Genomic DNA, 23,713 nt, shown 5'->3' with positions numbered 1-23,713 from the left:
TTTTCTAAGCTAGTCAGCTAGATTTTCTTTACAGTGAGAGAGTGTGTGCAGGGAGGGGTTCTGCTGGTTTTGGCTGGGATAGAGTTAATTTTCTTCATAGTAGCTAGTATGGGGCTATGTTTTGGATTTGTGCTGGAAACAATGTTTATAATGGGGATCCCAAGGGATGTTTTAGTTACTGCTAAGCAGTGCTTACACAGAGTCAAGGCCTTTTCTGCTTCTCACACCGCTGTGCCAGTGAGTAGGTTGGAGGTGCACAAAAAGTTGAGAGGGTACACAGTTGGGACAGCTGACCCCAACTGACCAAAGGGATATTCCATACCATATGATGTCGTGCTCGGCAATAAAATCAGGGGAAAGGTTGGAGTGGGGGCACTACTCGGGGACTGGCTGGGTATCAGTCAGTCAGTGGTGAGAAATTGTTTTAATTTGCATCACTTGTCTGTCTTGGGTTTTATTTTTCTCTCTCTGTTATCACCATGTTTCAGTATTTAAAGGGTGGCTACAAAGATGATGGAGACTCCCTTTTTACAAGGAGTCACATGGAAAAGATGAAGAGTAATGGCTACAAGTTACTCCTGGGGAGATCCCCATTGGACACAAGAGGCAGGCATTTTTTACTTTTTTTTCCACGTAGCTTCTGCTGAAAGCCAGGAAACGTTACTACATATTAGATAATGCTTATCACAGCATGTTCATTCCTATTGGCTCTGAATATGCTATTGCAAAGTTGATGATTTTCAGGAGGTTAAAAATAATAACAAATTACTTCAGATGACTTCTGAGTTAGTTTTCTTTATGTAAACGTGTTCTTATAACACGGTGCTTGCTTTGGTTTGTCTAGCATTGTCTCTAGTAGGATTTGGAAAGTTTTGGTTTACTCAGCTAAAACCAAATGATCTTTTTCCCTTACCCCTGAATTATGAGTCCTCTACATTAAAATAGCAAAAGTTAATACATGTTCCTCTGAACCCTTTAGAGAATAATTGAAGATAAATGAAAAATAAATAAATGAAAATTCAGGGATGCATGGTATGGATGTGCCCACATCCCTTTCCTGTAAATCTCATCCTTGGAGGTGTCTTTCAACTGGTTGAAAGACAGAGCTCAGAGGGTCATGATTAGGGGCACAGAGTCTAGTTGGAGGTCAGTGACAAGTGCCGATCCCCAGGGGTCAGTACTGGGTCCAGTCCTCTTCAATATATTCATCAATGACCTGGATGAGGGGATAGAGTGCACCCTCAGCAAGTTTGCTGATGACACAAAGCTGGGAGGGGTGGCTGACACACCAGAAGGCTGTGCTGCCATACAGAGAGACCTGGACAGGCTGGAGGGTTGGGCGGAGAGAAACCTTATGAAATTCAATAAGGGCAAGTGTAGGGTGCTGCACCTGGGGAGGAATAACCCCAGGCACCAGTACAGGTTGGGGGCTGACCTGCTGGAGAGCAGCTCCGTGGAAAGAGACCTGGGAGTCCTGGTGGACAACAGGATGACCATGAGCCAGCAATGTGCCCTTGTGGCCAAGAAGGCCAATGGCATCCTGGGGTGCATCAAGAAGAGTGTGGCCAGCAGGTCGAGGGAGGTCATCCTCCCCCTCTACTCTGCCTTGGTGAGGCTGCACCTGGAGTACTGTGTCCAGTTCTGGGCTCCCCCGTTCAAGAGGGACAGGGAACTGTGCTGGAGAGGGTGCAGCAGAGAGCTACGAAGATGATTAGGGGACTGGAACACCTCTCTTATGAAGAAAGCCTGAGGGACTTGGGTCTCTTCAGTCTGGAAAAAAGACGGCTGAGGGGGGGACCTTATCAACACTTATAAATACTTAAAGGGTGGGTGTCAGGAGGATGGGGCCAGGCTCTTTTCAGTGGTGCCCAGTGACAGGACAAGAGGTAATGGGCACAAACTTGAGCATAGGAAGTTCCACCTAAACATGAGGAGGACCTTCTTTCCTTTGAGGGTGGCAGAGCACTGGAACAGGCTGCCCAGAGAGGTGGTGGAGTCTCCAACTCTGGAGACGTTCAAAACCTGCCTGGACGCATTCCTGTGCAACCTGCTCTAGGTGACCCTGCTCTGGCAGGGGGGTTGGACTAGATGATCTCCAGAAGTCCCTTCCAACCCTGTGATTCTATGATTCTATGAGAAGGAACTTCTTTTTCCCTCAGTTTTCACTGTGGAATTTAAATTCTGGATCCAGAAGCAGGATAAAGTCTTCTGAAGCATATTTGTTTGGAATTGGTAAAAATGCTTCAGGGGTCACGTAATACAAAAGTTTCTGTGTTGAGCAGGCACCCTTTAAACGTGTCAGTGTCCATAAAAGTCACCACAAATAAAGATTAGTGTTGTGACTCACCATCAGCAAGAGGAAATAAATATGTTGTGAACTGTCTGATGCAGAAACAAATGCATGTGCCTATTTTTATGCACTCAGTTGCACACTAGGAATAGTAGTAACAGCATACGGAAGGGTACACAGTATTTTCCATGCCTAAATTTGGAGTTGCCTTTTAAAAGCATGTGATCCTAAAGGAAAGAGAAGGAGAACAAAAAACAATGAAGCATAAAATGTGTTCTGAATGCACAGTTATGAACTTAATTTCCAGTTGGTACACTGGTGATTTAAGAAGGTAATCTTGTTAAAGCTGTGGGAGATACCCAAGTTAAACTCTGCACATCACAGCAATGCTAGGTCATTGTTCTGCTTTTTTCCTAGTGCCACTTGAACATAAAAAAATTGTACCTTTTTTTGAAAGCAGCACAAAAATCTAAATTAGTCTAAACTAGTTTTGGACCGTTGCTGTTATCTAGCAAATGCAGTAAGCAAATACTTATAATGTTTTCTCCAAAAATTGTCTTGCAGGCAAGCCAAAGGTGGAATACTTTTTCTGATGTTTTACTACCTGAAAAATTGCGGGTCTCCTCACTTGCAAAATAGTCTTTTGAAAATGTAATGTCCATATAAAGCCCTCTTTTGATGAAGAGTCTTTATGTAAGAGATTAAATGGAAATGGAAATTGCAAAAAAATATTTTGTTTATTCATAAACTGTTCTTCTAATATTGCATCTTTGCTTTTCAGTGGGCTTGTCTGTGTCCTATATTAGTGCTTGAAATTACTTATAAATGGAGAGATAATGAAATATAGCGTAGATATGGATGCACAAAGTACCGAATTACACTTGTGTAATTTAAAGATAAGTGCCTAACACTGGAGGAACTTAGTGTTTGATATTTTTAGTGATTAACAAGAGTATTCCTCTCCTTGGGACTAAACTACTGTGATACAAGATTGTTAGAGATGAGTGGAGTTAAAAGCTAGTGCAAAATGTGGAGTATGACACTGTGAGTACAGGTACAGACTTCCCCATAGCTCCTGGGCTGAGTTCAAGGTAGTGGTTTTTATCTGTTGTCTCTGTCTCTTTCACGATACCTTCACAGTCCTCCTCAGAGGTAGCACTGGATCCTCAGCCAGCCTCAGTAGGAGTAGAGAACTGATTGGCAAGGAGTTTCCCTAAGAGGATTTTCATCTCCCATCTTTTTCTGTGGAGTCTATGTTTGTTAATTTTCTTGTGAATAAATCCATTTTTCTTTTCCCTCCTTTGTGAAAAATGAAAACTCTATAGTTGTTAGAGAGGATACTAATAAGGTGCCTAAAGTACACACAGTTGCAAGTTTTATGAGCTGATCATTGTATGTTTGTGTGCTCTGATCACTGTAGTACATTTGAAGCAATGGATGGTGCCTTGCTAGAAGGCTAAACTATTTTGTAGATAAAATAAATACTTGTGTGATTATATATATTGTAAAGAAAAGCCACATTCTTTGTAATTAACAGTTTTCATTTTAGTCTGGATTACTTCTGCCAGTCATTAGCTGACTGCACAACTGAAAACTATTTAATATTTATTTATGTGATCTTGTGAGTGTCACTTACATGTATTAAAAATAAGTTTATGTCATAGTGAGGAATTCACTATGACATATTCACAAGTTCAATTCTTGTACTAAATTGAAAATCAGGAAGCAAAGATGGGACTGTGTGTATTAAAAAAAGTAATAAAAGAGTAAAACTACTTAGAATAATTTGAAAAATATACATAGCATTATGCTATGGGAGTTGGACAACAGATTATTTGGGAAATACAGTGGCTAGTAAAGACATCCACAGTCCTTGGAACAAAAAATCTAGTGACTTGTATCACTCAGTGCTAGACATTGTATTAACACTTGGGTATTTATGAAAACCCCGGTTTTCATAATCACCCGCATTTCACCAAGAGTAGAAAGTCTCCCATCAGTAGGGGTTGGAAATAAAATAGTTCATGCTTTTTAGCATCTGGCACAAAATAGATTCACTACAGAGAGGTAGAGAAATGCTGAAAATATTATGTGTGGATGGCTTAATATATAACGGACTTTGAAAGGAATTAAGAGGCAATGACATTTGTAGACCTGTTCAGCAGAACTGGAGGTGTATGTAGCTTGCTTTGCCATTCTCTAACACCAGATATGTTCTTCATAATATTGATACAGCAATGGGAAAAACTTAGAATGTGAGAAAGAGGTTAATACCCTTCCTGAGACGTTATTTAAAGTTCACGTTTGGCCTACTTTTAGGCCACCATGTGAGAAGATGTTCGCTGATTTGCTGTGTCCTTGCAGAATATAGAACATCAGGACATTTCATTTACAAAGAACATAATTGGGACTGGGAGCATAATCTTATAATCTAATAAGTCTTATGAGGAGCAGCTGAGGGAGCTGGGATTGTTTAGCCTAGAGAAAAGGAGACTGAGGGGAGACCTTATCGCTCTCTGCAACTACCTGAAAGGAGGTTGTAGCGAGGTGGGTGTTGGTCTCTTCTCCCAAGTAACAGGTGACAGGACAAGAGGAAACAGCCTCAAGTTGCACCAGGGGAGTTTTAGATTGGATATTAGGAAAAATTTCTTCACCAAAAGGGTTATTAAGCGTTGGAACAGGCTGCCCAGGGAAGTGGTTGAGTCACCATCCCTGGAGGTATTGAGAAGACGGGTAGACATAGTGCTTAGAGATATAGTTTAGTGATGGTTTTGGTCAGAGTTAGGTTGATGGTTGGACTCGATGATCTGAAAGGTCCCTTCCAACCTAGGCAATTCTATGATTCTATGATTCTTTCCTCTCACCTTTTTGCTTGTAGAGTATAACTTCAGTTATACAAGCACACACCCTTATATAAGTTATATTAACCTCTAAATATTTAACTGAAATTAACTTGAAATATAGTTATAATGAGGCACATTAATTAGTTAAACTTTGGGGGTTTTTTTACATTAAATGTACAAATATGTACATTTGTAGACATATAGGTATGTCCCTGTACACATATAAATATATGCCTGTGCCAACCTCATGAAGTTCAACAAGGCCAAGTGCAAGATCCTGCACGTGGGTCGGGGCAATCCCAAGCACAAATAAAGGCTAGGTGGAGAATGGATTGGGAGCAGCCCTGAGGAGAAGGACTTGGGGATGCTGGTGGATGAAAAGCTCAACGTGAGCTGGCAATGTGCACTTGCAGCCCAGAGAGCAAACTGTATCCTGGGCTGCATCAAAAGAAGCATGGCCAGCAGGTCGAGGGAGGTGATTCTGCCCCTCTACTCCGCTCTCGTGAGATCCCACCTGGAGTATTGCGTCCAGCTCTGGAGTTCCCAACATAAGAAGGACATGGACTTATTGGAACGGGTCCAGAGGAGGGCCACGAAGATGATCGGAGGGCTGGAGCACCTCTCCTATGAACACAGGCTGAGAGAGTTGGGGTTGTTCAGCCTGGAGAAGAGAAGGCTCCAGAGAGACCTTATAGCAGCTTTCCAGTATCTAAAGGGCTGAAGATTCGCTGTTACCTTTTCTGAACACAGACAGATCTCTGGTCATTTGATAACCATTTTTGCTTACTCATTTTTGGTATCATCAAAGGTAATCATCTGTGATGATCATTCTGGAGAATAGAAGGCTCCAGGGAGACTTTATAGCAGCCTTCCAGTATCTGAAGGGGGCCTATAAGAAAGGTGGAGAGGGACTTTTTACAGGGGCATGTAGTGATAGGACGAGGGGTAATGGCTTCAAACTGGAAGAGGGTAGATTTGGATTAGAGATCGGGAAGAAATTTTTCACTATGAGGGTGGTGAGACAGTGGAACAGGTTGCCCAGGGAAGTTGTGGATGTCCCATCCCTGGAAGTGTTCAAGGCCAGGCCGGATGGGGCTTTGAGCAACCTGGTCTAGTGGGAGCTGTCCCTGCCCATGGCAGTGGGGTTGGAACTAGATGATCTTTAAGGTCCCTTCCAACCTAAACCATTTTATGATTCTATGATATGTGTGGGACTGCATATATACACACATAAACAGATGTTCAGGCACATACATGCAAACACATCTGTCCAAGATATATGTGCAAGAAAAATACTATATAATACTCTGTCGATACCTTTGTGTAGTACTGTGTAAGTACATACATTGCATTATCTACTCCAATATGGTCTTTATGTTTCTCATTTTTACAGTTTATCTCAACACATATTTCCTATGCCACCAGTCTATGTTAATAATATATTACCTCACAATAAACTGTAATAACAAGGGCTTTAAGGGCTCTCCTATGATATAAAATCAATATAGATAAATTTACTCATAAAAGTAGATATTAATATAGTCTTAAGATAATTTGATAATCTTTCTGAATAAATTATAGGAACATATTTCTTATGGAAATAATCCTCAGCCTATATTTAATTCATAAAGTGAGTAATGTACTTATACTTAAATGCTATGGTTAAATAAATGTAAAACTTTGGGCAAGCAGATGAACTGAAATTGTTTTGAAAAAGAATATTTAACTGATGTAAAGAACGTGGCACTGCAAATGCACCTGCATCCTGTGGCTGCTGAGTCTCATACACAGATGCTAATGGCAGTTCTGAGAGCCCTGCTGTCATCAGACCCCTTGCTTTTAGCACATGTCTAGTCCTGGAAAGAAAGCACAGGCACAAATCTTTAAAGCCTTAGTGATTGCATGCAGAGAGCAAGCACAGCATAATTACTAAATGTAGATGATAGAAAGCTACAGGTATCACCCCTGACTTCTTGAATGGTTTATTTACATAGCCACTTTCTTTCCATGCTCCCTAGAATAAAAATTTTCAGGATCTACAAATGCTGAGGATGTCCCATGCATCCTTGATCTGTCAAGTCTTGACCATGATTTGGCTCCTAGTTGTAATATGACTCTTTGTTACTCTGATACCATACACTCCCTTTTATCATGTTTACGTTATACACTAATGGCTCAAATACTGGCCTAAAATTCCTTCAAGTTGTATTCCCTAAAGGCCTTACTTTTTAACTTCTGATTTAGTGTATTTCACTATGGTACCTGTTTACAGCTGATGATATCCCCAAATTAAATACCTTTTTTTTCAGGGTCAATTGGCCATCCCAAGATCTGCCATTATTAAGCGTGTCTGCCTACTGGATATTTAAAGTCTGATGCATTACTTTTACTCTAGTTGTTATTACTAATCCACATAGACTTAGTCTATTCCTGCCAGTTTGCCTTCTCTTTCCTCCACGTGATCTGCTATTGAGGCTGTTCTTGCTGTCACCATGCCTACTTGCACTCCTCAGAATTTCTTACACTCTTTACACCTTCTGTGCTGTTTATGCATCTCTTTCCCCTGCAGCTACCAGTGTTAGTCAAAGTGGCACTCTCAAGCAAATTTGTGGCTATCTGGCTGTCACTCTACTAAATTATTTCCAGAGATTTCATCTTCATTTTTACCATCTGATGATATCTCTTCTAGAGCCAGCTCTCCATGTCTCACCCTTTCATTTGTAACTAGAGCAGCATCCTCATGTTTCACTGTAAAACTGGGCTTCAGAATCTGCACTTTCAGTATTTTTCTACGTCTACATGGTTGCGTGAGGAGAAATAACTGGACTCCAGATGATCCAATGTGAATCAACAGAAGCCGTTTATTAAGCACAGATCATCATCTTTTATACCCTGTGTTGTAGCCGTACATGCCACTTGCTTATTTCTGATTAGCTAGTTACACTGTCCACGCGCTGTGCATACAGTTCATTCACACATCAGATTGGTTACAAGAATTTGCATAGTAAATTGCTTAGTCATTAGCACAACATGTTTTCTACCTTCTCAGTTCCCGTTTTTCCCATGTACTAATTCCATCTTCTACCACCTGTTTTGCTCTTAATCTAATCTCTCGTAGTAGGGAGGCTGGCTCACATGGCCATTTTCTCTCAGATACATTCCTACAATACCCCCTTTTTCTTCTTGAGCCAGCCAGACCTTATGCATGGCATTTTCTATCATGTCAGTCACTTTGCAGAGAACACACGAGGCTACCATAATCAATAATAATATAACCAACAATAACATGAGCCCTTGTTTTAGGAAGTCTGATAACCATCCCGTTATTCCCCATGAGCTTAACCAATCATCGAAACCATTTTTGACCACTTTTAATTTGGACATGTTATCCTTCAGATCCCGTAACTGCTCATGAATGGATGATGAGCGGTCGGAAAGGTTCATACAACACATACCTTCAAAATCTTCACATCCATGACCCTGAGCTAACAGCAAAAAATCAATAGCCGCTCGATTTTGCAACGTAGCATGCCGAATGCTATCAACATCAGTAAGCAAGGTAGATAGGATTTCAGTTGTAAGGTTTATCTGTTTACTTGCCCAACACCCTATCTTATTCAACATATTTAATGCCGTTGCTGTTCCTAGCGAAGGAAGAATACTTAGCCCTATTCTTTGTCCGAGATTCAAAAATGTTATAGGGTCGTCACAGGATGGAGTGAAGGTATGAACTGTTCTCTTGGCTCTGTGTTTACTGTGTGCTCTGCTCACTGTGTCTTTGGCCGTACACAGGCCTCTGCTCGTAGATCTGCCACATCTCCCCCTTTTTTGTTTAACACCAGACCATTTATTAACAAGGTCACCATGACTTGTGCTTCTACTCGTTGTGACGCTCTTAGCAGGTTATATACTAAACACAATTAAAAACAGAATCAAAAAGAACCCTGCTAAGGCAATAAATACCCAGATTCCTAAATTTAGCCCAGAGAGCCAATTTCTTTGGATTTACCCACGAGAAATCCTTTTGTAATATTTCAAATACATTGCGGTTCATTAAGTCTTGAATCTTTAGTATTTGAGCTTTTAGCTGATCATGGAAAGGACGAATATTTTGTTGCAACGACATGTCAAAAGCACCTTGGAGATGGTGTTTAACCATTTCTCAGCCATGTAGCGACGTATTCCAGGGGAGAGATGTAACACAAAGTCTTCGAGAGTTGTACTCCCAATCACAATACAGAGAAAGACGTGTTTTTAATGCATTTTGCCGATCCCCTATCCATATTACTGCTGTTTTATACCTTACTCGCGTTAAATTTACACAATAAGATTGATTACATTCTTGTATACTTGCATTTTGAGCCGAAGCAAACAGACGGATGAGAAGTACAAATCATTGCAGAATTGTCTTGCTCACAACTTCTATTTGTTGCAGTATTATCTGTGGTTAGCATGCACCCCAATTTAAGGTGCTTGTAATACACCTTCAGTTGTTCAGGCCATTCAACAGTTCTTGCAAAAGGTCGATCTACTGCTGTGGATGACAAAGAAGACATGTTTAGAAAATTTAAAAGATGAGTTGCTTTATACACTCACTCTTGAGGTGTCATACCTACGGGATTCCCCCTTTTTTGTTTAGCAAGCATGGCTTTTAAAGTATGATGCATACGCTCCACAATTGCTTGCCCAGCCGGGGAATGAGGAATACTGGTGACATGTTTAATACCCCATATCTGTAAAAAAAAAGGCCTGTACTTTAGCGGACACATAAGCTGGTTCATTATCAGTTTTTATAGTTTTTGGTACTCCCATGACTGCAATGCATTGCAACCAATGTCGAATAACATCACAAGCCTTCTCTCCTGTATGAGCAGTAGCTACAACAAAGTGAGAAAACAAATCAACTGAAACATGTCCAAATTCCATAATGCGCGTAACATCGGATTGCCAAAGTTCATCAGGTGTAAGCCCTCGCAGGTTAACCCCCGCAAATGATGGCAGAGGAGCCAGTTGCTGACAATCGGCAAAAATACCCACTCTAATGCAGTCAGGCTCTTTGCGAGTGCATCATCCCACTGTCCTATCAGGGCATAAAGTTGAAATTCTTGTAGGAAGGTGTTCAGTGCGTCTTGCAGCAGTAGTAGACTATATCTTATCTTGCAACATGCTGTAATGCCTTCTGAGCTGTTGGGGTTAATGAACTTAGAACTTATGGGGGGGGCGGGGCGGGGGCAGACACAGTGCTTCAGGGCATCCCCTGTATCTTCAAAGTGCGCTCATGTCTCTCTCCCCCTCGTTCATGTCTCTCTCCCCCTCTCTGACCCGAGACAGCCCCCTTACATCCTGCACTGGATTGAGTGGAGAAGTACAGGCTAGAGTCGCTGCACGCGTGGCCAGTGCATGCAGCGAGTCTCACCAAACTCATGATCCAGCTCTGCTGACAGCAGCTGTCTGATACGTGACTACATTGTTGTAATCCCTTCTTGTTATCTTCTTCTGTGAAGGTCAGGTTCTCATGGATACACACATAGTTTTTAGAGCAACATATTCTACAACTCGTACAAGGGTACGATGCAAAGCGGCATTTACAGCTGATCGTATAATGCTTATTAAACACGGCAAACAGCATACTAAACATAACAGACAAATTCCTTCCACACAGGCAATGAGTATAATTTGCTTCAACCAACCCCACCCCCAAGTCCATCCAGCAAAGAGATTTCACCCAGTGGTCTCCACAAGTTGCTGGTTCGGTCGGTGCAGTTCCTGCAACTGGGCATGGATGGATTTGGAGTGGTCACTTAGATTCATACAATACAGTCCTTTAAAATCATGACAACCATGTCTGTGAGCTGAAAGCAAAAAATCAGTAGCAGCTCTGTTTTGCAACATCGCATATCGAATACTATCTACATCTAGCAATAACTCAGAAATAGCTGTACTAGTAGCATTGTTAAACTTATCCTTGGCAGCAAGAGAGTCCTTGTTATCATGAATCCTTGGCAGCAAAAGAGTCCTCGTTAGCAAGAGCGCATGCGGACTCCCTGTTCTTGCTGGTACTGTGCTTTGATCTTCTTCCACAACAGGCCAAGATTCTCAAGCAGCTGGATAAGGTGTCTGTGAGTCCATTACAGGCTTATGTCATCCAAATGTTTTTCTTGCCAGCACCCGAGACTGAATAACAATTGGTGTGATATATGTGTTTTCCAGCACCCAGGTGCGAGTCCCTTGAGTGTATTTACAATCCTCCTTGCCGATCTTCCGTTGCTTTCCCATATTCCACCCCCTTGCTCAAGAGACCGCTTCTGCTGGGTTCATTTTAGTCTCGCAGGGTATAACACAGAGCAATCTACTAAGGCATGCAATAACATAGACACATATAGGAAAAACCCAAAAACATATCTCTATGGTACTGCTTTGAATCAGGTGTCCTATTTCTCTTTTTCTGATGCTTTCTCGTCATGTGTATGGCATACTTTTGTGCTAACGTGGCACATTTCCCATCTAATTGTTCCTGTTTGGTTTCTTTTTTTTTCTTTTTTTCTTTTTTATTTTTTCTTTTTTTTTCTTTTTTTCTTTTTTCTTTTTTTCTTTTTTCTTCTTTTTTCTTTTTTTCTTTTTTTCTCTTTTTTCTTTTTTTTTCTTTTCCCCCCCATCACTTACGACTGACATAAAAGTCTGCCTTTGCAACAAGAGCTCAGTTTCTCATTTTTCCTTAAGTTTCTCATTTTCCTACAGAGCATCCTATAGATTTTGGCTCAACTCCTTTTCCCAATCAACCATGATCTTATAGACAAACAACAAACAACTAGCCATACGCCCTGCATGGGCGAGCCGTTCCCGAGACCGTAAACATGTCGGCTGGTGAAAACTCCCCCAATATTTCAGGACTTCCATCGGTTCTATGGCCCATTCTGGTGTATCTACCTGGGGCGCGCTCGCCTTACGTCTAAACATTGTGTATATACAAACTTCTTCACTTGACGGAGTGTCAGCCCTAGTTGCATACGAGAACAGTACCACACCGGGCAGAACACCTGCTCAAGTGGAGTCACCTAACGACACTGCACACAACAAAAAGCAAACAGTAGCACACATGCTGATCAGCAGGTATAAGCTGGCGCCCACACACACTTACACAGCAGACATACAAAACCAGCACTTCTATCTCAGGGAGACGACTGGGGAGGGGAGGGGGCGAGGCGGGCAATGGCAGGAGCAAACAGCTCCGGCTCTGTCCTTCTCTGCTGACATTCTGCCTCCTCCCTCGGCCTCAGGTGGAGCAGAGGGGATCAGCAGGGGATTGTCCCAGACCTTCGGACCTGGCCTGTTCAATCCCCCTCCCGTGGGTTGTAATGCTGCAAAAGCCCCGGCCGCCGTGGCTTGCTCCGCCTTCATATCTTGTAAGGTCAATAACACCAACCGCCATGTCGTCGCCAACGGTGATGCCTCTTTGTCTCCTTTACTTATCACTTCCCACAGTTTTTTCCCAACAGCCTCCCATATTTCTGGTTTAAAAGCTGTCTGGGGCTCTGGTGCGAATCCGTTCTCTCTGCACCAGGTTAACAACCTTCGGAGCATACGCTCATCGTATTTCACCCCTCTCGTAGAGAGGATATGCAGGAGAAGTCTTAATATAGCCCCTTCTTCTTTTGTTACTTGTTGCCCCATCTCCTGCCCCGGCTGCTCACCTCTCTCTGGGTGTCCGTGGCCACGTCGTCCGTTTCCTCTATTCCGGATTGCCGCCCAATCCGCCCGGTCTCAGTCCAGCTGAGCCGTCCTCCAGCCGGTGGATCTCCTTCTGGGTCTTCCGCCCCTCGCGTTCCGTTGCTCAAGCCAAGCGCCGATCGGTATCATGTCGGGGTCACCATCTGAGGAGAAATAACTGGACTCCAGACGATCCAATGTGAAGCAACAGAAGCCGTTTATTAAGCACAGATCATCATCTTTTATACCCTGTGTTGTAGCCGTACATGCCACTTGCTTATTTCTGATTAGCTAGTTACACTGTCCACGCGCTGTGCATGCAGTTCATTCACACATCAGATTGGTTACAAGAATTCGCATAGTAAATTGCTTAGTCATTAGCACAACATGTTTTCTGCCTTCTCAGTTCCCATTTTTCCCATGTACCAATTCCATCTTCTACCACCTGTTTTGCTCTTAATCTAATCTCTCATAGTAGGGAGGCTGGCTCACATGGCCATTTTCTCTCAGATACATTCCTACAGTTGCACTCCAGCGCAGTAGCCTTGATGTGGGACATGAGTTGCAAGTTGCTACTCACAACATAAGATCACTGAGACTTTGTGCCTGATCCTATTCCAGCACCCTTTTCAGTTGTTTCATTTAGAAGGCAAATTCAAATGGTCTAATAATTAGCTTGTCCCAGTCACATAGTAAAGCAGTGACAAAGGCTGATTCAGAATTAGAAAGGGATTGTGCATCCTCCTTATCTTTCTTTTTATATCCTTCTGTTATGTATAGATGTGTCGATATATAGGTGACATTGTAAATGGTCTCATACACACACACACAGACATTCAGGGTTCTGTCACACATTTGTCTAAGTTTAGAAACGCTTTTTCCCCAATTTAAGATGCTGACTATATATAATGAATCAATGTTTAGATTTTGCATGTTAAATTAAGTTAGGAGTTTGCTGTTTATCCTTTATCATAATGTAGAGTAGGCCTTCATTGAATAGTTACAAATCAAATTAGATGCAAACAAAATGTAATTAAATACTCTAAACATAACTTTGGTGTGGATATTTCAAGGTCAGCTAACTCGTATTTATCCAGTATAATCTGTAAGATTTAATTTAAGTCAATTTTATAGAGAGGGGCTTTGAACCAATGGGCTTTTAATTCATAATAAGAACTAAGTGTTTAGCGATTAACAAGATAACAGTATTTCTGATCCAGAACTCTTGGAGAGCTTTAAAATAACTCAGTGAACAAATCACCACTGATTTTTAAATAACTGTTTTCCTGGTTGCTGTTGTTACTGTGTCAGCTAAACCATATACATAGGGTGTAGATAAAGCACGTTCTCTTGAGAACTACCTCCTTGCTGATAGTTATTTTGGTCGTTTGGGTTGCAGTACAGAGGGGACTGGAGAAGGGAGAAGGGAACAAAGAGGGAGGGATAAGATGGCAGAAGGAATTTCTTGCTTGTTGCAAAGTTCATAATAAACTCTCTGTGGAAGTATTCCTAGCTTCAAGTTCTGCTCTCGATCAAACAAGTGCAAATCAGAAATAAGTTAACATAAAAATTTATTTCCAGGCCATAGCTTTCTATTTCTCCTAAGGTGTGTTGATTTTTTCCTGCCACCTAGTTCTTCGCTTCAGTACTTTGTTTTAGCCCCTGGTCAGTCCCCTGCTAGATTCAAACAGAATTTTCCTCCCTGCCTTCATCCACAAGTTAAGGCCTTCCCTTTTTTTAGTGAGACAAACTGTATTGTTCAGGCATCACATGCTGTTCTGCATCCTGACTGACATATTTTACACAACAAAGCACCCAAATTTATATACTTTACCTAATAAGTCACAATAACTCAGGCTGCCTTTGTGAAACTCCACTCCCTTCCTCTCTTTCTTTGTGGCTTGCTTTCTCTCATACACAGCTCCTCTTCCTTGCAATCAGGTGAATCAAGCACTGTCCTGAGAACAGCAGTACTCTTTCCTGTACTATTCTAAACCAAAACCATTTTGTTCTGGCAATCAGGTGAAATCTCACTGACTTTGGTGAAAATAAGAAGTACTCTTCATTCAGAAGAGCTATAAGTAGCATTTGAGCTTTTTGCTTTTTTTTTTATAGATATAGTAGAAAAAAATAGTAGCTGCCACACAGATCACATACAAGGTCAAGCACAGATTGATTAGTGTTAGCAAGTGGTATCACTGGATTTTCAGTACAAATGCACAAGAATTAATATAGTTTCCAGAATCATCAGATTACCAGACAGAGGAGGCGACTGGAAGCTCCAAAGACAGTGGCAAAGCAATGCTACAGTAGATATTAACCTATTATTAGCAAAACCAACTTTCTCGTGTTCCTTAATCACTGTTTTAGAAAAACATGAGTTGTGCTTCATTCATTTGTACAACAAACATGATGACTAATTCATGCCACTCTTCCATGTACTAACACAAGTTTCTGATCTAAATACCAACAGGATTTTGTAAACTTCATGTAGATGTAGTACTGAATCATAGAATCACACAATCATAGAACTGCCTAGGTTGGAAGAGACCTTTCAGATCATCGAGTCCAACCATCAACCAAACTGACAAAAACCATCACTAAACCATATCTCTAAGCACTATGTCTACCTGCCTTTTCAATACCTCGAGGGATGGTGACTCAATCACTTCCCTGGGCAGCCTGTTCCAATGCTTAATAACCCTTTCAGCGTGAAAAATTTTCCTAATACCCAGTCTAAACCTCCCCTGTCGCAACTTGAGGCTGTTTCCTCTTGTCCTATTGCCTGTTACTTGTGAGAAGAGACCGACCCCCCACCTCTCGGGGAGGGACTGTTTGCAAGGGCATGTAGTGATAGGACAAGGGGCAATGGTTTTAAACCATTTAAACCAGGGTAGGTTTAGATGAGACACTAGGAAGAAGTTCTTTACAATGAGGGTGGTGAGACACTGGCACAGGTTGCCCAGAGAGGTGGTGGAGGCCCCATCCCTGGAGACATTCAAGGCCAGGCTTGATGAGGCTCTGAGCAATCTGATCTAGTTAAAGATGTCCCTGCTTACTGCAGGGGGGTTGGACTAGATGACCTTTAAAGGTCCCTTCCAACCCAACACATTCTATGATTCTCTCTACAGCATCCTTTCAGGTAGTTGTAGAGAGCGATAAGGTCTCCCCTCAGCCTCCTTCTCCAGGCTAAACAATCCCAGCTCCCTCAGCCACTCCTCATAAGACTTATTCTCCAGACCCCTCACCAGCTTTGTTGCCCTTCTCTGGACTCGCTGCAGCACCTCAATGTCTTTCTTGTAGTGAGGGGCCCAAAACTGGACACAGTACTCGAGGTGGGGCCTCACCAGTGCCGAGTACAGGGGGACGATCATTTCCCTAGTCACATTCACCACACTGTTCCGGATACAGGCCAGGATGCTGTTGGCCTTCTTGGCCACCTGGGCACACTGCTGGCTCATATTCAGATGGCAGTCAACCAACACCCCCAGGTCCTTTTCTGCCAGGCAGCTCTCCAGCCACTCTTCCCAAAGTTTGTAACGCTGCATGGGGTTGTTGTGACCCAAGTGCAGGACCCAGCACTTGGCTTTGTTGAAACTCATACCATTGGTCTCAACCCATCGATCCAGCCTGTCCAGATCCCTCTGCAAAGCCTTTCTACCCTCAAGCAGGTTGACACTCCCACCTAACTTGGTGTCATCTGCAAACTTCCTGAGGGTGCACTCCATCCCCTCATCCAGATCATTGATAAAGATATTAAAGAGAACTGGATCCAGTACCGAGCCCTGGGGAACACCACTTGTGACTGGCTGCCAACTGGATTTATCTCCATTCACCACCACTCTCTGGGCCCGGCCATCCAGCCAGTGTTTTATCCAGCAAAGAGTACTCCCATCCAAGCCATGGGTAGCCAGTTTCTCCATGAGGATGCTGTGGGAAACCATATCAAAGGCCTTACTAAAGTCCAGGTAAACAACATCCACAGCCTTTCCCTTGTCCACCAAGTGGGTCACTTTGTCATAGAAGGAGATCAGGTTCGTCAAGCAGGACGTGCCTTTAATGAACCCATGCTGACTGGGCCTGATCGCCTGGTTGTCCTGCATGTGCTGCATAATGGCACTCAGGATGATCTGTTCCATGACCTTCCCAGGCACTGAGGTCAAACTGACAGGCCTGTAGTTCCCCGGATCATCGTTCCGGCCCTTCTTGTGGATGGGCGTCACATTTGCTAGCCTCCAGTCAACTGGGACCTCCCCGGTTTGCCAGGACTGCTGGTAAGTAGTGGAAAGTGGCTTGGTGAGCACTTCTGCCAGCTCCCTCAGTACCCTCGGGTGGATCCCATACGGCCCCATAGACTTGTGTATGTCCAGGTGTTGGAGCAGGTCCCTCACCATCTCCCTTTGGATTACAGGGGCTTCATTCTTCTCCCTGCCCCTATCTACTAGCTCAGGGGTCTGGGTACTCAGGGAACAACCAACTCTATTACTGAAGACTGAGGCAAAGAAGGCATTAAGTACCTCATCCTTCTCCTCACCCTTTGTCACTATGTTACTGCCTTCATCCGATAAAGGATGGAGATTCTCCTGAGTCCTCCTTTTATTCCTAATGTATTTATAAAACCTCATTTTATTGTTCTTAACATCCAAAGCCAGGTTAAGTTCCAGTTGGGCTTTGGCCTTTCTAATTTTCTCCCTACACAGCCTCACAACATCTTTGTAGTCTTCCCGAGTGCCCTGCCCCTTCTTCCAAAGGGCATAAACTCTTTTTTTTCCCTGAGTTGTATCCATATGTCTCTGTTCAGCCAGGACAGTCTTTTCCCCTGACGGCTCTTTTTACAGCACATGGGGATAGCCTACTCCTGCGCCTTTAAGACTTCCTTCTTGAAAAACGTCCACCCTTTCCTGGACTCCTTTGCCCTTCAGGACTGCCTCCCAAGGGACACTGTCAAGCAAGCTCCTGAAAAGACTAAAGTCCGCCCTCCGGAAGTCCATGGTGGCAGTTCTGCTGACCCCCTCCTTGCTTCTCTGAGAATTGAAAACTATTATTTCATGATCACTATGCCCAAGACAGCCACCAACTGTCACATCCCACACAAGTCCTTCTCTGTTCACAAACAGCAGGTACAGCAGGGCTCCTTCCCTAGTCGGCTCCCTCACTGGCTGTATCAGGAAGTTATCCTCAACACACTCCAGGAACCTCCTAGACTGTTCCCTCTCAGCTTTATTGTATTCCCAGCAGATATCTGGTAGGTTGAAGTCTCCCATGAGGACAAGGGCTAGTGATCTTGAGATTTCTCACAGCTGCCTGTAGAATATTTCATCTACCTCTACATCCTGATTGGGCGGTCTATAACAGACTCCCACCACGATATCAGCCTTGTTGGCCTTTTCCCTGATTCTTACCCATAAACACTCAACCCTATTGTCATCATCATTAAGTTCTCGACATTCATAACACTCCCTAACATACGTGGACACCCCACCTCCTCTCCTTCCTTGCCTGTCCCTTCTGAAGAGTTTGTAGCCATCTAATGCAGCACTCCAGTCGTGCGAGTCATCCCACCACGTTTCCGTGATGGCAACTACGTCATAGTTTTACTGCTGCACAATGGCTTCCAGCTCCTCCTGTTTGTTGCCCATGCTGCATACATTAGTGTAGAAGCACTTCAGCTTGGCTACTGGTCCTGCCACGTTTATGCTGGAAGAAGGCTTAACTCCTACCTGTCCATTCCCAGGCGCAGCCATAGTTTCTAACCCATCAACGACCCTTGTGTCTCTGCTGCTGGATTCATCCCCTTCACCCTTCAAATCTAGTTTAAAGCCCGTTTGATGAGCCCTGCCAACTCCTGTGTAAAGATCCTTTTCCCCTTTTGAGACAGGTGTACCCCATCTGTCTCCAGCAGGTCTGTGATAAACCATCCTGTGATCAAAAAAACCAAAGTCCTGACGCTGACACCAGGCTCGGAGCCAGGTATTGATCTGCTGGCTGTTCTTGTTGGTTCCCTCATTCTTCCCTGTGACTGGAATGACAAAGGAGAACACTACTTGCGCTCCTGACCCCTTAACCAGTCGTCCCAAGACCCGGAAGTCTCTTGATCTCCCTTGGGTTTCTTGGTAACAGTTCATCTCTGCTTGTCTGAAAAATTAGTAGTGGGTAGTAATCTGAAGGGCTTACCAGGGAGGGAAGTTTTCTTTTTATATCTTTAACCCGGGCCCCAGGGAGGCAGCAGACTTCCCTGAGTAGTGGGTCCGGTCTGCATATTGGGCCTTTCGCTCCCTTCAGGAGGGAGTCACCTATGACAATGACCCGTCTTTTTTTCTTTACTGAAGATGTTTTGATGCTGGGTGTAGTTTGACTTAACCTTGGCAAAACCTCGGTGGAGGGACATGGTTTAATGTTGACTTGGCAGTGTTAGGTTAATGGCTGGACTTGATGATCTTAAAGGTCTCTTCCAACCAAAACAATTCTATGATTCTATGATTAGTGAGTATAACACACACACTGTAGTGCTTTGGGCTGGACTTGGCACCGAAATGAATGACAGATGCTCTCCCCCACCTCTCAGTGAAGGGCGAAGAGGAAGAGAGAGAAAGAGACTTATGAGTTTAGGTAAAAACTAAACTACTTTAATGAAATACTAATAATAAAATAAAAAGAAAATAATGAAATAGATACAATATATATAAAACCGTATCAAGCTCCTAGGATGGCGATCACATCACCAGCAGGCACTGGGAAAGTCCCAGACTGGAGTCAGCAACAGCTGGGAACTGGATTCCAGATCTAGATTCAGGAATGCGCAGATCGGGATCAAAAGCAGATGAACAGACAGGGTCCTCCTCAGACATTGGCCATTGAAGAAAAAAAGTTGGCTCTTTGATCCCTCAGCTTTTATACTGAGCATGAAGCAGATGGGATGGAATACCCTGTTGGGTCAATTTTGGGTCACCTGTCCTGTCCGCTCCTCCCAGCAGGTGGGACCCCTCTACGCTCTTCCGCTTCTGACCCTCCAATGGGACAAATAATGAAGTTAGCTGACCTTGGTTGTTATAGCAATAAGTATAAGCAAGATCCTTAGAAAAAACACACTCACAGTTTAATACAGAAAGTAATATGGAATTAGTGCTGTACAATACAAGCAGTTGCTATAGTGACTGTTCCCTTTTATTAACTGAATAAATAAACTGCAATTTGCAAATGTATTTAACAATCACTATTTTAATGTCCCCAAGGAAACAAATATCTTTATTCCCATTTGTGTGTGTCCTGGTTTGAGGTAAAACAGAACCAATTTTCTGTTCAATAACTTTACTTTTCAGTTAAGCCTCTTCTAACTAACTGAACTCTCTGAAATTAACAGCATATTTTTCAGACACTGTCCACTTCCAGAGACCTGATTGTTTCTAATTTATGCCAAGGAATGGTATGTAGAGAGGATCAAAAAAAACCCTACAGGAAATAGAGATCAGCCAACTGGCCCAAACTTTAAATACTTCATAGAATCATAGAATGTGTTAGGTTGGAAGGGACCTTTAAAGGTCATCTAGGCCAACCCCCCTGCACTAAGCAGGGACATCTTCAACTAGATCAGATGGCTCAGAGCCTCGTCAAGCCTGGCCCTGAATGTCTCCAGGGATGGGGCCTCCACCACCTCTCTGGGCAACCTCTTCCAGTGTCTCACCACCCTCATGGTAAAGAACTTCTTCCTAATGTCTCATCTAAACCTACCCTGCTCTAGTTTAAAACCATTGCTTATCTGTGTTTAGTTTAAAACCATAACTTATCTGAGTTATCAGGACTTCTGAGGCTTTTGAAATTAGACTTGCTGTCTCACAGTTCAGACTGCCTTAAAACATTGCCTGTATCTCTGTTCTCATTTTGATGCTTCTCATCCCTTTCCCAGCTGGAAACCAAAATTAAGAGGCGCAGAACATTTCAGAACATTAAAGAAGATAAAAGCTAAATTCCCTTAAAAAAATAGCCCAGTTTAGGCATGGATGGACAGCTGGGTTAATTAAAGGGTGAATAGATAGTGTCTATTTTCTTTCTTTCCTTCTTTCTTTTGCTCTCGTCTAATCTTCTAAATATAATGGAAGATCCAGGGAAGAGAAGCATGAGAGGTGCAGAACTGCTCTCCCTTAAGCTCAATTAAACCAGTTAACAAGCTGGGGAAAGATGGCTATCCTTCATCAGACTGACTTGATTAGAGGTTTGGTTGAGCCGTATGTTCTTAAAAGGATTATCCTCTCTGCATTTGAATTTAAGGCAATAATAATTCTGAAGCCTAAAATTCCATATAAGGAGTTGAATAGAAAGTTCTAACCAACTAAGGAATGATAGCAAATATGCAGAAGGCCAACATTGAATCAACGAAGCCAAGAAAACATAAGGGGTCAAATCTATATCCCTTCTGCTTGCAAATGCATAAAAAAGATGGCTTTCTCTTGGGAGGCAGCAATATTAGCTAGAATATGCACTCTTTAAGACTGAGTTGTCTTAAAATGAGGTGAACAGAGCAAGACAGAAAAAAAAAAAGGAACCTGCTTCCACTCAGTCCTGGCAGAATCCAAGCAGGTGATTTCATTCAACATTTGTCTGGAAAGCATATTTTTTCCTCCCTTCCTTTTGCCTACCTCCTTTTGCCTGTGTCATCTCACAGCTGGCTGGAAAATTTTCTGCATCTGGGCAACCTCTATGCAGGTACACTGGAGGTCTTGGGGACCTGAGGGCTTTGAAAGTGTAAATACACAGGCTGTCCATTGGTTTTCAAGGCAACTACGATCATGTGGACTGTCTTTGCCCTAGAGATCAGAGTTTTATCAGGTTTTGTGCTTTGTCTGTAAGTCAAACATGTAGGTTACCTCAGCATTCTTGGGCTTTATAATATATAGCCACAGGGGCTAGAGAGCAAGGTTTTCTAAAGCCCACACATCCACAATATCCAGATATGTTAACAGAATAGCAAAATATCAAAGTTCTGATGAAAAGAGAATTGTGTTTCCCAATGTAGCTCTAGACATAAATGACGGTATCCAAGAGTTACTCTATTTATAAGTAAAATTTAATCAGAGTCTCTGTGTTAAAAGTGATCAAAGTAATTGAAAAACTGAAAAATCATGGAAATCCCATTCACAGAGAAAAAGGTACACAGTCATTATTACTTATATGAAAGCGTCTGAGCAAAATTTAAGTGATACACTCTGTATAGATGATTAAGATGTGTCAAAGCAATTTGAACAATTTCAGGTGCACCAGAAATAACGAATATTGCATCTCATTGCTGCATGTAGATTTTCTGGCATTAAATAAATTGTGAGCTAATGATGTAGTCATTCCCTCAGTGGAGCACTAATCCTAGTCCTCCAGATTGCCTGCTGTCATAAAACCTGTGAGAACTTAATATCTGTGAGATGCCTCCTTTCTGTCAAAGTTGACTATAATTGACCAATGTGTTAAAAAATTACAGGTTATCATGAACACATACAGAATATGACTCCTTAAACCCCAGCTTAAATATATTTAACCTGCTCATATAACCCCAAATCCCTAAACATCATACTTTTTCCTGTAGTTCTCTCTTAATCAACTGCTCAGTAATTTTCCTTTTGTGAGTTATTTCTAAGAGAAAAAATAGCTTTTTAATAAGGTGATTTCTTCCTTTCACTAGCCATGAAATTAAAACTGATTTAGTTTCTCATCCTTTGAAAGCAGAGTGTAAAGGAGGGATGTTGGAGTGGGAGACGGACCCGGAGTAACGATGGAGTCTCAATATGAGTATGATCGTTCTCTCTTTATTCCAGTTTACACAGAGTAGATATAGACAGGCAATAAGAGCACGCGCTAGCAGCAGCTATATGATTGGCTTACAGTCTCTGTTCACGCGCTGTCCATGCAGTTCATTCACAGATCAGATTGGTTACAAGAATTCACATAGTAAATTGCTTAGTCATTAGCACCACATGTTTTCTGCCTTCTCAGTTCCCGTTTTTCCCATGTACTAATTCCATCTTCTACCACCTGTTTTGCTCTTAATCTAATCTCTCATAGTAGGGAGGCTGGCTCACATGGACATTTTCTCTCAGACACATTCCTACAGAGGGACACTAAGAAAAAAAAATCACATTGTTAAAGTTATGCACTGGATTTTTACAGTAGTATGTAGACATGACCTAATGAAACTAAGCAATTCTTCGATGTAGCCATAAACAGACTTTGTAGCCTACACATAAGAAGGACACAATTTGTAGAAGAAAGTAGTACCTCGTATTAACTCAATTGGGATTAGTGGGAAAAAGCAAACAGATCTTTCCAGAACTTTGTCTGCTTTTTTCTAGCAACAGCTTTTTCCAGTCAGTCTAACTAAAAGAACCACCTTTATCTAAAAATCTTCTCCTGGGGAAAAGGTCCTAAAAACTCTTATAGATGCCATCATAGAAGTAGAACACTGTGGGTCACTGTCGTGCCCTGGTCACAGCTAGGACAGCCTTGCAGCTGCCTCTGTAAATTTGACATCTTGAGATGCATCAGAGCAGTCATCCAGAAATACTGAACCCATGCAAAATTATAATATCTGATGATTTAATATCCATTTGAAAAAAATAGCCAGGAGCAGGAGACAGTGTCATTGCCTAACCCATCTCTTACATAAAGTAGACCATTGCACCTCTGACAGTTTTTGTGTAACAGAGACCAACAACTAAATCAACACTTCCTCCATGTAGGTCTGAATCACTCGTGCCCTTTGACTACTTTAGCTATGTAATACACTCCTAATCCTTTCCTAAGGTTTCACTTCGTATTTTCTTGGTGTCAAGGTGACACAAAACCATTATTATTTTTTCAAATTAAGATATCATATTAGGCAGCATAATCT

At 42.4% G+C, this 23,713-nt stretch overlaps 1 protein-coding gene across 1 annotated transcript in view; it reads left to right on the top strand.

The window, feature by feature from the left end:
• LOC128902065 (potassium/sodium hyperpolarization-activated cyclic nucleotide-gated channel 1-like) overlaps positions 1–23,713 on the top strand; it is a 252,885-nt gene that overhangs the window by 203,487 nt on the left and 25,685 nt on the right. The gene's annotated exons all lie outside the window — the stretch shown is intronic.

The sequence above is a fragment of the Rissa tridactyla genome, chromosome W (assembly GCF_028500815.1).
Source record: "Rissa tridactyla isolate bRisTri1 chromosome W, bRisTri1.patW.cur.20221130, whole genome shotgun sequence".
NCBI classification, from domain to species: Eukaryota; Metazoa; Chordata; class Aves; order Charadriiformes; family Laridae; genus Rissa; species Rissa tridactyla.
This window is presented reverse-complemented; position numbering and strand designations above follow the sequence as displayed.